This window comes from Arachis hypogaea, chromosome 5, assembly GCF_003086295.3.
Source record: "Arachis hypogaea cultivar Tifrunner chromosome 5, arahy.Tifrunner.gnm2.J5K5, whole genome shotgun sequence".
Taxonomy (NCBI): Eukaryota; Viridiplantae; Streptophyta; class Magnoliopsida; order Fabales; family Fabaceae; genus Arachis; species Arachis hypogaea.
The window spans coordinates 24,704,231-24,717,113 of record NC_092040.1 but is presented as its reverse complement, the minus strand read 5'-3'; the positions used below and the strand labels follow the sequence as shown (position 1 = coordinate 24,717,113).

General features: G+C 30.1%; 1 non-coding gene and 1 pseudogene across 1 annotated transcript; both read right to left on the bottom strand.

Moving 5' to 3' along the window:
* Positions 1-3,567: 3,567 nt before the first annotated feature.
* Positions 3,568-7,524, bottom strand: LOC112803334 (zinc finger CCCH domain-containing protein 48-like; annotated as a pseudogene).
* Positions 7,525-9,028: 1,504 nt separating this feature from the next.
* Positions 9,029-9,100, bottom strand: TRNAG-UCC (transfer RNA glycine (anticodon UCC)). Its single transcript has one exon. It is a non-coding gene; the product is annotated as a tRNA-Gly (tRNA).
* Positions 9,101-12,883: the final 3,783 nt, after the last annotated feature.

Here is a 12,883-nt window from a genome sequence, read left to right as displayed (position 1 = left end):
GGCTTTCTAGATTAAATTCTCATTTATGGGTTAATTAGTCATTAATTTATCAGATTTTACACACATTACGAAGGATGAGGATAGCCTCCAGGTAGTCCGTCTCACAGATAATGTCTCAAAATCCCGCATCTAAACCAAGATCAAACCACTAAAAATAATAAAAAAAGTCACCGCTAAGAGCAGAATCCATCGACGATGCTCCAGAGCATCTTTTTGGCGGTTAGTATTTATTATAAGGTTTAATTACTTTATTGGTCCCTATAGTTTCACAAAATTTTTAATTAGGTCCCTATACTTTTTTTTATTTAATTGAGTTCTTGCACCAAATTTTTTTTTAATTGAGTCCCTATACTTTTTTTTCCTTTTATTTGAGTTCCTGCACTATTTTTTTTTTTTTTAGTTGGATCCCTATACAATTAAGCCAATTACTATCAAAAGGGACCTAATTGAAAAAAAAAATTAGTGCAGAGACCCAATTAAAAAGAAAAAAAATATAGAGACCTAATTAAAAATTTTACGAAACCATAGGGATCAACAGAGTAATTAAACCTTATTATAATAGTTGATGAGTGTTTTAATTTTATAAATACTTTGTATGTTTTATGGTTTCACACAACAATTCAATATACATATTTTTATTTCTTTAGTCTTTTGTCTTGAGTTCTAATAAAAATTAATAATAAAAGGTATATTTATTATTCAGGGTTAATAATCAAATTTGTTCCTAAAAGATCACTTATTTTTTAAATTAGTCCTCAAATAATTTTTTTTAATCATATTAGTCCTTCAAAGATGAAACGTAAGTCAAATTGGTCATTTCGTTAGTTTTGATGATGACGTGTCACGTTAAGTGCCACGTGGCATAATGATGTGGTAGGTAATGTCACGTGTCACAAGATGATTGGTTGACGTGTCATGTCAGTGACACCTGTCACGCCGTGTGTCACTTGACATACAAAAAGTTATTTATAATCAAAATAGCCCCTGAAAGTTTTGAAATAAGTCATTTTCATTCCTAAAATTTTAAAAATTAATCAAATTAGTCCTTATATGATTTTTTTTTATTTTTTCTTTATAATATTAAATTTCAAATATTTTTATAGTACTAATTTTAATATTATTTTTTTATACCTTAATAAACAAAATTCTCTTTACATAAAATAATAAAAATAATTATGTTAAAAAATTATTTTGTCATTTGTATTTTAAAATTATATATTTTCAAATTATAGGTTGTGTAGTTAGTTTTGTAGTATTTTAAAATAACTACTATATTTATTTAGTGAGATCTAAAATATTAAAATATTTAAAATAACTACTATAATTAATCTTTTAGATCTCACTAAATAAATATAATAGTTATTTTAAATAAATTATATTAAAATATTAAAATTCAGCAAGTGATCTCACAATTGGTTTTTCAATTATTGAGTTCTATTATATAAATTAAACAATAATAAAAATGATCATTTTAAAAAAAACAAAAGATTTAAATTTTAAAATAACTACTATATTATTTAGTGAGATTTAAAATATTAAATTGTTAAATATATAATCAACAATAATTTGATAAACTCATTTAAATAAAAAAATTCACTATAAAAAAACTACAATTTGAAAATATAAAATTTTAAAATACAAACGACAAAAATACAAATGACAAAATAACTTTATAATAATATAATTATTTTTATTATTTTATGTAAATAAAATTTTATTTATTAAGGTCTAAAAAATAATATTAAAGTTAGTACTATAAAAAATATTATAAATTTAATATTATGAACAAAAAATAAAAAAAATTATATAAGGACTAAGTTGATTAATTTTTAAAATTTTATGGATGAAAATGACTTATGTATGGACTTTTAGGGACTATTTTTATTATAAATAATTTTTTTTACATGTCAAGTGACACGTGGCGTATCAGGGGTCACTGACCTGACACGTCAACCAATCATTTTGTGACACGTGGCATTAACCTATTACGTCATCATGCCACGTGACATTTAACGTGACACGTTATCATCTAACTAACAGAAGGACCAATTTGACTTACGTTTTATCTTTCAATGACTAATATCCCTAAAAAAATTATTTGAGAGTTAATTTAAAAAATGAGTAATTTTTCATGAACAAATTTAACTATTAACCCTTATTATTCAATAAACATACATTTTTAAAAAAAAAAATCATTTTCAAAAATTTATTAAACATTATTTTTGTTGAGAGTTATTTTAATATAATAATATTTTAACTAAAAGTAAATATGAGATTACATACGAAAAGTCTGTAAACTCTTTTTTTTTTTTTTCTAAAATTAAGAGTGAAATTTAAATTCACAATCTTTTGAGTATAGAAAATTTATATCATACAAAAATTCACAAACTCTTATTAATAAATCATATAAAAATAGTATACACGAGAATATATTATACTTATCATCATCATAATATTTGTTTTCTAATAAAGAAATGTCACCAATATATATATACCAGAAGAAAGTTCGTACAGCACACGAGCTGAAACAATCTCTGTCATTTGCCATTTTTTACACTATTGAAATAACTAATAGAGAAAAATGCTAGTTAAACAAGCTAAGTTATTTTTGTGTAATAAAGTCTAGTTAAACTTTTTTTTCTTTTTTTTACGTAGCTCCTTTTGTTTCTTAACTAAGATTTTTAGTTATCAATCCTTAACTCATTAAACTAACTTACTTGAATTTTGTTATCAAAATGACTTAATCATCTGACATTACTAATTAGTAAATTATATGCTTATAAGTTCTAACAAATTCAATTAAATTTATTTTTTTCTATAATGTTGATAAAGAACCATATAGAATAACAGAGGCAAGACTAAAAAATTGAAAGATTTAACAACCTATCATGAGTCTATTGGGATTAATATCTAAAAAAAAAAATCTGAAGCCAACATTTTAAAAATAACCTTATGAGATTTTGCGCTCTCTCACTATATGAGTTAGTTCGTTGAGAGTTGACTTGGAAAAACCATCATCACAAAAGCGAGTTCATATGGTGGAAAAGTCCAAGACTTCAAAGCTTTTTGTGTTGACCCACCGATGTCGAACTCTTTTTCAGGTATTAGTCCCACTAAACTCATAACTCAAATCAAAAATATGATATTTATTCTAACAAAATCTCGATTCCAAAACACTTGACATGGGAACCATGTTTTCTTTAATAGAAAATCCCATACTAGAGCAATAAAAACCTTTTTTTTAACAGAAAAAACTTGAAGCTAAATTTATTTGATCCATGATAGTGTACTTAAACATTTAATTATATACCACATAAATTAAACTACCTTACTCAAGACTTCAAGCATTCACCATATAATCTTCTCATAATACTTTGCGTTAGAAATTTTGTTTTTCTGTGTCATTTTAAACCCATAAAATTAGTTCATATTGAAAAAATATTTAAAATCTAAACTAACTAAATATATATCTTGTTTATAATCAAAATCGACAATAGTTAACTATCTGTAGTCAACCAAAGAAGCTATTTACGATCTAATATTATAATAATTAAATAACTTAAAAATTATATAATATAAAGACCGTTACATTATAGATACAAAGATGTTTTTAGATTGTTCATTAAATCACAACTCAAGAAAGAGGAAAACAAAGCAACATAGCCTCGTTACAACTTATTCAACACAAAAAAAAAAAAAATACACAACATAGAAAATTGAAACACATCACTATTTTCTCACACATCATAGGTATTAGATACAAAGTTCCCCAAGTTTTTCTTTTGCTCGGCCTACGCAGGTTATGCCTCGTAAAACCGCAAATGGTAAAAACCTATTATGACAGACAGAAAATTTTCTACATGATGCAATTCCAATGATCTTGTAGACTCTCCTCCTCCAAAGACCTTTTGTTGTTGTAGCTCAGGAGGTTGGCACTTTGGGCTCTTCCAACCATTTCCCCACATTCAGCAAACCAGTCCCATCTCATTGACGAAGAGTCCTCCAAGTCTAGGGCCTATCTCGCAAGATCGAACTTCTTGTCTTGTAAATAGTCGCCCTCTCTCTAAAAACCTATCGAAAGCACATTGCAGCAAAAGTAGTAAGACAACAGGATGAAAGCTTGATAGTCAATCACGTAGGCAAATCATAATACGAACTGATTTGTCTTTACACGAGCAAAACCATATTGGCTTCGCTTCTGCTTCAGTCATCCCATACAGTCTAAGAACAGTCTATAATAAAAAATAAAAATAAAAATATGAATTAGACAAATAATTCACCTCCTTCATAAATAAAAATAAAATATCAGCTTAAACATATTTGAGCACAAATGTCAGTGGTTAAACAACTTACATTTCCCTCAATGTGAGTGTATGCCACTTCCAGAGTTTCCTCCTTAGTGCACACCCAGACATTGACTGGTGCGGTGTGCAATCAGATGAACTCGATAACAAATAATCCTCCCAGCAAATAAGTGATGTCATTTCGTCAGTATGCCCATTAAGTGTCATCGTGCACTGTAATGTATCAAGGTCTCAAACCTCCAGATAGCAGGACAACAAACATTTCAGACCCACTATTGATTTAGCAAAGAAGAATGAAACAAGCTTGCATAGCTAAGAGGAGAATATTGTGTAAACCACCAAGACTAATCATGACCAAATTATGAATGAAATTATTTACGAAAAACAAAATATTTGCGAGGATAGTGTAAAAGCTCCACATGAAGCATATCTCACATTGAAATAAATAAACAAACAAACACAGAAAACACTACCTTAATGCTATGGTCCATGGACCCAGAATAAAGCATCTTGTAGCATCCAATAGCAATAAACCACCGGTTTAGTATGGCCACTTAGTGCTGCAACCGGTTCGAAAGGAGATTCAGCTTTGGGATCACAGTTGCATCTCAAAGAATAAATAGCACCATCCTGCAATTTAAATAAACAGATTATTGAAAAACTAATAGACAACAGAAACTAGCCGAAATATGACAGTTTTAATCAAACAACAAAAGTAGCACATGGCTATCTATAAACAAAGGTTGAATTACAACAACCATAAATCACTACAAGGTAATTTACCTCTGCTCCAGCAAGGAGGATATCATTGCCAACATTCACGGAAAGGACTTGTCCTTTAGGTCCATCAAAAGTAACATGTGCACCGGTCTGAATATTCCATGCCTTAACGACAACCACAACCAAATTATCAGCATACAGTTAAGACTCCTATACACAAGATATCATTGTCACAATAAAACAAATGAGTGAAGTATGCTTTTACCTTCACAGCATGCTTTACAACAGAAAAAATCCATTGCCCTTCAGATATTAGAGAGTAACATCAGAATCAACATTTATGGTATTAACACAATGGCCAGTTGCAATCCCACACCCGAACTGTGCCATCAGTGCTACTAGAATAGAGTTTGTCTGAACCAGACGGCAGTGCGATTCCAGTGACAACCTGTCAACAAAAATTTGATACTTAACTATTCTACCAATATTGGCACAGTAGGATCTAATTCAATGGCTAAGTAATTTAATCAGAGTAAACATTTCAGAAAATAATTTTATTAGCACCTAAATTTATTTCCCTACGAAATTAATGTACCATCCAAATTCATAAACCAAGGCAATTCACTAAAGAATTAGCTCAGTAAAAACACTAAACAAAATATACTTTCAGGTGTTAATACCGTATAATAAAGGTGAAATGAGACATGTATACCTTCTTGTGTTCATGAAGCTTTGCAAGTGTAGTAAACTCATCACCATAAAACCATGAATGCAAATTCTGACACAGGTAACCATGCACACTGTTGTCAGTCATCCAATATTTACAGATACTGCGTGATTCCTCCACGGGAGCCATAGCAACAGGGGCCACATCTTTAGTCTTTTCAATCAATACTGCCGTTTGTTCACACTTGGGTGGCTTCTCAATAGACAAACAGCTTTAATTGCACAATTTGCCGGCTTCTTGACAGTCTTTGCTTCACAATTTGTTGGCTTCTTATTCTTAATACAGGAACTGCTCATCTTCTCAACAGAAGAATGTGGCTTCTTTGAATGCTTATATGTCGTATTGGAATTATAGTATACATTGGATGCAATGTTGGTAAGCTATGCGAAAATCTACAAGGATTTCTGTTGCATCTCCCAGTTAGCCAGTACATACATGTTGGTAATGTTGTACGATCAAAACGTTCAGTCCTCCTTGCTGTTGCTATAACAACCATAATACTACTAAACAAAAACAAATTCCAGATAACATTAGGCACACGGTATTCCCATCAATAAGACCTTCATTGCTCATTGATCTCTTTCAAAACCCAATCACAAAACTGCAGAATGCATTCCCTCAAATTTGTTACCCCGCCCCAAAAAATCTCCATCAATCCAAGGCAACTCTAAGAGAAGAAAGAAATTTCATAATGACAATAATTATATTGTTTGATGAGAAATTAAACAAAACACCCCTCAACTAATTTAACCTTACTCTCCAATCCATCAAACTATAGTATCACAGACGATAATGAAATTAAATGGAACCCTAAAATAAAAATCCAAGTTTTCCACCAGGGAATGGTGTGGAGCTTCGCAAAATAGGAAGAAAAAGTAAACCGAGAATTCCAAAGAAGGTAGCGTTCTAAGAAGCAAACCTGAGTAGAGAGAAGCGGACTAAATGATCAAATTAGTCATAAAATTAGTCTTTTGAAATATTTTTTTAATTAAATTCCTCTTTTAAAAATTTTAAATTAGTCAGGCTTTGCATCACTTTTATTGTTAACGGTGTTAGAATTTGTAGATGTAATACATTGAGCATCACAACACACACCTAATAATTCTAATTGACTATTAACATAACTAATTTATAAAATTAGATTAAATCAACTCCAAATTAAAGAATTCTAATGGTTCAAATTCTCTTATCAATTAAGTTTTGATTTAATCTAATTTTATAAACTTATTATATTAATAGTCAATTAAAATTTTTATCTTTTAAGTGTGTATTGTGGTATTATTTAACATGCCAAATTAATAAATTTTGACATCGATAATAAAAAAAAAGTAACGAAAAAATTAATATAACTAATTAAAAATTAAAAATCTTTAAAAGATGAATTTAATTAAAAAAAAAGTTCTAGAACCAATTGAAAATCTGGACTAATTTGACCATTAACTCAAAAAGGAAAGTGTTTGTATATCAGTGAAAAGGGAAATTGGAGTGAAGATCCTTTATTTATAGGTTATGTTTGACGCTGAATAGTTACAATGTTAAAGATTTTGGCAAGTCCGACGGCCTTATTGATCGCTTCTTTTTCTTTCTTCCCTTCAAGAGTCTCACCTGGCTTTTCAAGCCAACTAAAACCAGACTCCTGTGAACATTTTTCTCCTTCATCACCTTCCTCAAGTTTCCAACCTGAGCCCACTCACCATCAGCTGCATAAATATTAGATAGTGTTACAAAGCCGCCAGGTCCTTTTAACTGTATTTTCATTAATTCATCCGCCATCATTTTTGCTAAATCACTTCTTCCATGTATATTGCACTCATTCAGGAAAGCTCCCGCAATTGATTCTGTCACTTGAATTGGCATCATCTTGAGAAATTTGCTTCAACTATCTTTCCAGAGCGACAGAAGAGATCAACAACGCAAGCATAATGCTCCAAGGTTGCCTCAATCCTGTAATGATCTTTCATTAATCTAAATATCTCTAAACCTTTTTGCACTGAACCACTATGGCTGCATGCTGAAAGAAGACTTGTAAAAGTAACTTCATTTGGCTGCAAACCTAGCTCTTGCATTTTTCTAACCAGCTCCAAGAAGGAATCAATCATCCCATATTTCCCATAGCAATCAATCATTGCATTCCATGATGCAGCATTCTTATTCGGAATGTTGTCAAATACATTCTACGCATTTTTTAAATTCCCACATTTTGAGTACATGTCAATAAGAGCACTCGCAATGAAAACATACAAATCAATGAATTTCTCTTCCCCATATAATATAACCTGATGATCCCCATGCAGGAAGCAGTGCTGCAATAGTTACTTCATTAGGTTGAATCCCTGAATTTAGCATCTCCCAAAACAACTTCAATGCTTCCATGTCTTGATGATTCTGCACGAAGCCAGAAATCAACGCATTCCATGCAACCAGATCAGGAACAAGCCCCTCTTTCTTCATTCTATCCGCAAAACCAAAAGCCCTGCTTTTATCATATCATAACATTCCACGTGAACTCATTTGGCTTCAATCCTTCCAACTTCATCCTCTCAAACAACACTAATGCTTCCTAAATCTTCCCCGAGTTACAAAACCCACAAATCATCGATGTCCACGAGGCAACATCTCTTACAGCCATTCTATCAAACACTTGGCAGGCATATGAAACCCGTCCACATTTACAATAGATATCTATGAGAGCATTGGCAACAGAGACATCATCTTGACAACCCATCTCACAAGCCATGGCATGTACCTGCATCCCCTTGTTCAGATCCATTAACCCAACGCAGGCCTTAAGAACAATGGGAAAGGTGAACTTGTTGCCCGAGTGACCAAGTTGAAGCATCGAACGAAAGTACCAAAGTGCATCATCATAGTAACCGTTATAGGCCAAACCAAGAACCATCCAATTGAAAGCAAAGACATTTGGGTTCTCAATTTTCGGGAACAAAAGCCTTGCTGATTTAAGATCACCACAACTAGCATACACAGCAAGAAGCTTTGAACTCAGAGAGAAAGTGTTCATGTTGGTTCCAGAAGTAAGCAACGTGGCATGAACCTGCATGCCAGGTCTTAAGCCTTTGGCCTTCAAGCATTTCTGCAGAAACAAAGCAAATTCATGAGAAGACCACTGCAACTTTCCAAATTGCCAGTTTTTCATTGTACCTTGATTTATTTAATGATATCAACATTGAAATTTAAAATGGGGAAGTTCTGCAATATGGATAAATATCTAAAAGGAAACTGCATATCAAAATTAAACAAAACAGATTCAACAATCAACTGCGTTTGCCGGGAGTCGAACCCGGGTCTATTGCTTGGAAGGCAATTATCCTAACCGTTGGACTACAAACGCTTTGTTGATGACGAACGCAAAGAAGACGTGACAAGACCGAGATCGACAACGACGACCAGTCCCAGGACCTGCTTCTTCTGCCGCCGGCAACGACGATCGAAGGGAAGGCGCGCGACTGAGTACAAGACGGTGACGAGACACGGAGGGCGATGACGAGCTTGAGTGCGAGAGCAGAGACAGAGAGACCAGAGACGAGAGAGGGAGAGAGCTTGAGAGCCAGTGAACCAGAGTGATAGAGATTAGAGAGCTGGAGCTTCAGTCAAATTTTTAAAAAAAATTAAACACGACCCATTCCGGTAGTGGTGCATACGGGGCCGACTTGACTCGGATTTAGTCTTAAATAATGATAAGGTATAGTTTTTAGATTTTTACTTTATTTTAGATTCAGTAAAATACTAATTACCACCCTAAAAAGGATTAACATTAGAGGATATTATTGTAAACTCTTTTTATAAAAATGCATGATATCTTTTATATTTGACAATGCAAAATTTTTAATATTTTCATCAGACAAATTAAATTTATCACAATTTAATAAAAAATTAATTCAACCAATTATCTCAAGTCATAAAATATTTTTTAAAGTCATGAAATACACAGATAAAATAAGAGTAATTCATTCATATAAACCAAAAAAAGTTTAAAATTATCTAAATCTTCCAAATACAAAAATGTTATTTGAATATCTCATTCAATAATTCTATATAAATCAAATTTAATGAATTTAAATTAGGTTTGTTAATAGTAAATCGAATCTAATAGATTCGAATCACTTAGTTCGATTTCAAATATAAATCGAATTGAATGAATTTGAATTAGAGCAAACATTAGTAAATCGAATCAATGAATATCGATTTACATGCACACTACTAAATCGAATTAAAAAACTTCGATTTAGCCTCTGCAGTAAATCGAATTCATTGACTTCGATTTATACATGCTTCTGGCTAATAGTAAATCAATCCCATTAGCTTCGATTTACCATAAATACATTTACTCAAATTTCAAATTCCAAATACAAATACATCTATTCAAATTTCAAATTTATTAAAGAATACATTTACTCAAATTTATTAAGGAATACATTTACTCAAATTTCAAATGAAATAATACTCTTCTACACACGATTAATAATTTAAAAAATTAAAAAATAATATTATCCAAAAATTTATGAGACTTTTTCAAAATATTTATGAGCTTTTAAAATTGATTGTATGAAATTTGAATTTTTTTGTATTGATCTTTATATAAAATACTCATATTATTATAATTATTCATTTTGTAACAGAATACAACTAAAATTTTTTAGGGTAAAGTATACTTTTTGTCCCTGAAGTTTGGTAAAAGTCTTAAAAATACCCCTAAGTTTTATTTTATTTCAATTTTGTTCCAGAAATTTTCGATTTGCATCAAATATACCCTCGACGGCTAAATTTTCAAAAAATTTAAGACCAATTTAATAATACTGTATGAAAATTATGCTTGATTTGTTTGTGTTGAGGGTTGTTCTTATGAAATTGTTGTTGAATTGGTTTTGAATTTTTTTGAAAAATTAGCCATCAAGGGTATATTTGATGCAAATTGAAAATTTTTTGGACAAAATTGAAACAAAATAAAACTTAGGGGTATTTTTGAAACTTTTATCAAATTTCAGAGACAAAAAAATATACTTTACCCAATTTTTTATTATAAGCATTTTTTGTAATTATTGTAAATAATTTTATAAAATTTAAAAATAGCTTAAAAGATGTTATGAATACTATAGGGGACAAGTACATTTCAAAAACTGACGTCGATAATATAATACAGATATCGTTTTATTATTTGTCTATATTTTTATTGTATCGATACGTATATATTTATCATCGTACCGAAGCAAACACTTTTAAATTTTTTATTATAAGCAGTTTTTGTGATTCCTATTATGATTTCACGTTCAGCTCCTATTTATATATGTTAGGCATATCTTAACTCGAATTAACTCAATTTGATTATGTAATATTGTTTTTTTAATTTTTTAAATTATTGATTGTATAGAAGAGTATTGTATTTGGAATTTGAGTAAATGTATTCTTTAATAAATTTTGAATTTGAGTGAATGTATTTGTATTTGAAATTTGGGATTTGAGTAAATGTATTCACAGTAAATCAAAACTAATGGAGTTGATTTACCATTAGCCAGAAGCATGTATAAATTGAACTCAATGAATTCGATTTAGTAGTGTGCATGTGAATGGTAAAATCCTAAACCTTAAACAATAATTAGCCCAAATAAAATTTATTATTTGGCCAAATAATAAACATTGAACCTTGTGTTTATTTTCTGTTTAATTATGCAACCACTAATCGACCTAAAGAAATATTGGTATTTGACCAATTGATAGAAAATATATGCGGTAATAAATAAGTATAATTTTTAAGTTTTCATGTGAACAATGAGTCAATCTAAAGATAGAATTATTGTTTGATAGAATCTTATTAAGAATATTTGGTAAACTGTACTAAATAAATTTATGTGTGCGTAATTTATGCGAGTACCGATCAGCCTAAAGGAAATTCTGTACTTGGCCAAATTATATGCGCATTTATGGTAATAAACATATGATACTTACTTGGTTTTATGCGAATAATAAGTTTGTCCAAAGATAGACTTATTGTTTGGCAGGATTTATTATCGATGTTTAATTACTGTATTAAGATACCACTTACAAATTAATATTTCTATCCAAAGACTAAATATTAATGTTGTGTTAGATATTTGTGATGTACTCAACATTATATGAATTTTATTCATATGATATATAACTTGTGTGAATATATTATTTTACTTTAAAATTATATATGTCAACGTTGGTTTATTCTTAAATGGAATTTTTTTGGAATTAAAAAAAAGACGTTTTGTCATTAATAACTTATATTTCATCAAATTATTATTTCATATGACTTTTTGAGATAAATGTGATTGATAATTTATATCAATTTAGTGGGAGTAAGTATATTTTTACTATTCTATATGTTAGCAACGTGCAAAATTATAAATAATGTTGTATACTCAACTCTAAGGTAGCATTTGTTTTGAAGTACTGGAACAGAGACTGGGAGACTGAGAAACAATATCATGTTTGTTGGCTCTGAGATTGGTACTAAAATTTCTATCTCTATCCCTAACTGAAATTTTAATAACATTTTATACCTAAAATACACTCATTTCAATTAATTAATTCTAATTTTATCTTTTGTGCAAATTAATTAGAGTTTTATTCTTGTTTCAATTTTTGTCTCTCACTTTGCACCAAATAGAATACTGAAATTTATTTCAGTCTCTGTCTCTTAGTCTCTGTCTCTCAGTCTCAGTCTTTCAGTCTCTATCTCTCTACCAAACGCTACCTGAGAGACAAGTTCAGTCTTAGTAAGTGCCACAAGAAAGTTATAAAATTTAAAAGTGCATAACGTTTATTATGCTTCAGCATTAGTCTAATGAATAAAGAATTTATACACTTTGTAGTTATTGTGTACTTTATTGGTATCTTTAGCAGATATTCGAGTTAATTAAGAATGGATCACTAAATAGTAGACAAACAAGTTGTGTTATAGTAAAATATTACATGTTCGTACATATGAAGTTAGAAACTAAAATTAGAAATCATTTGGTGTTCAGATTCTGACTTTGTTGGATGTCAAGGCAATTTTGATCCATTGCATATATATTCATATGTTCATTGGAAGAGTTCTTTGAAAAAGTATTGAGAGGTTACTTATTACTCTTTCTACTAAAGCATTTGA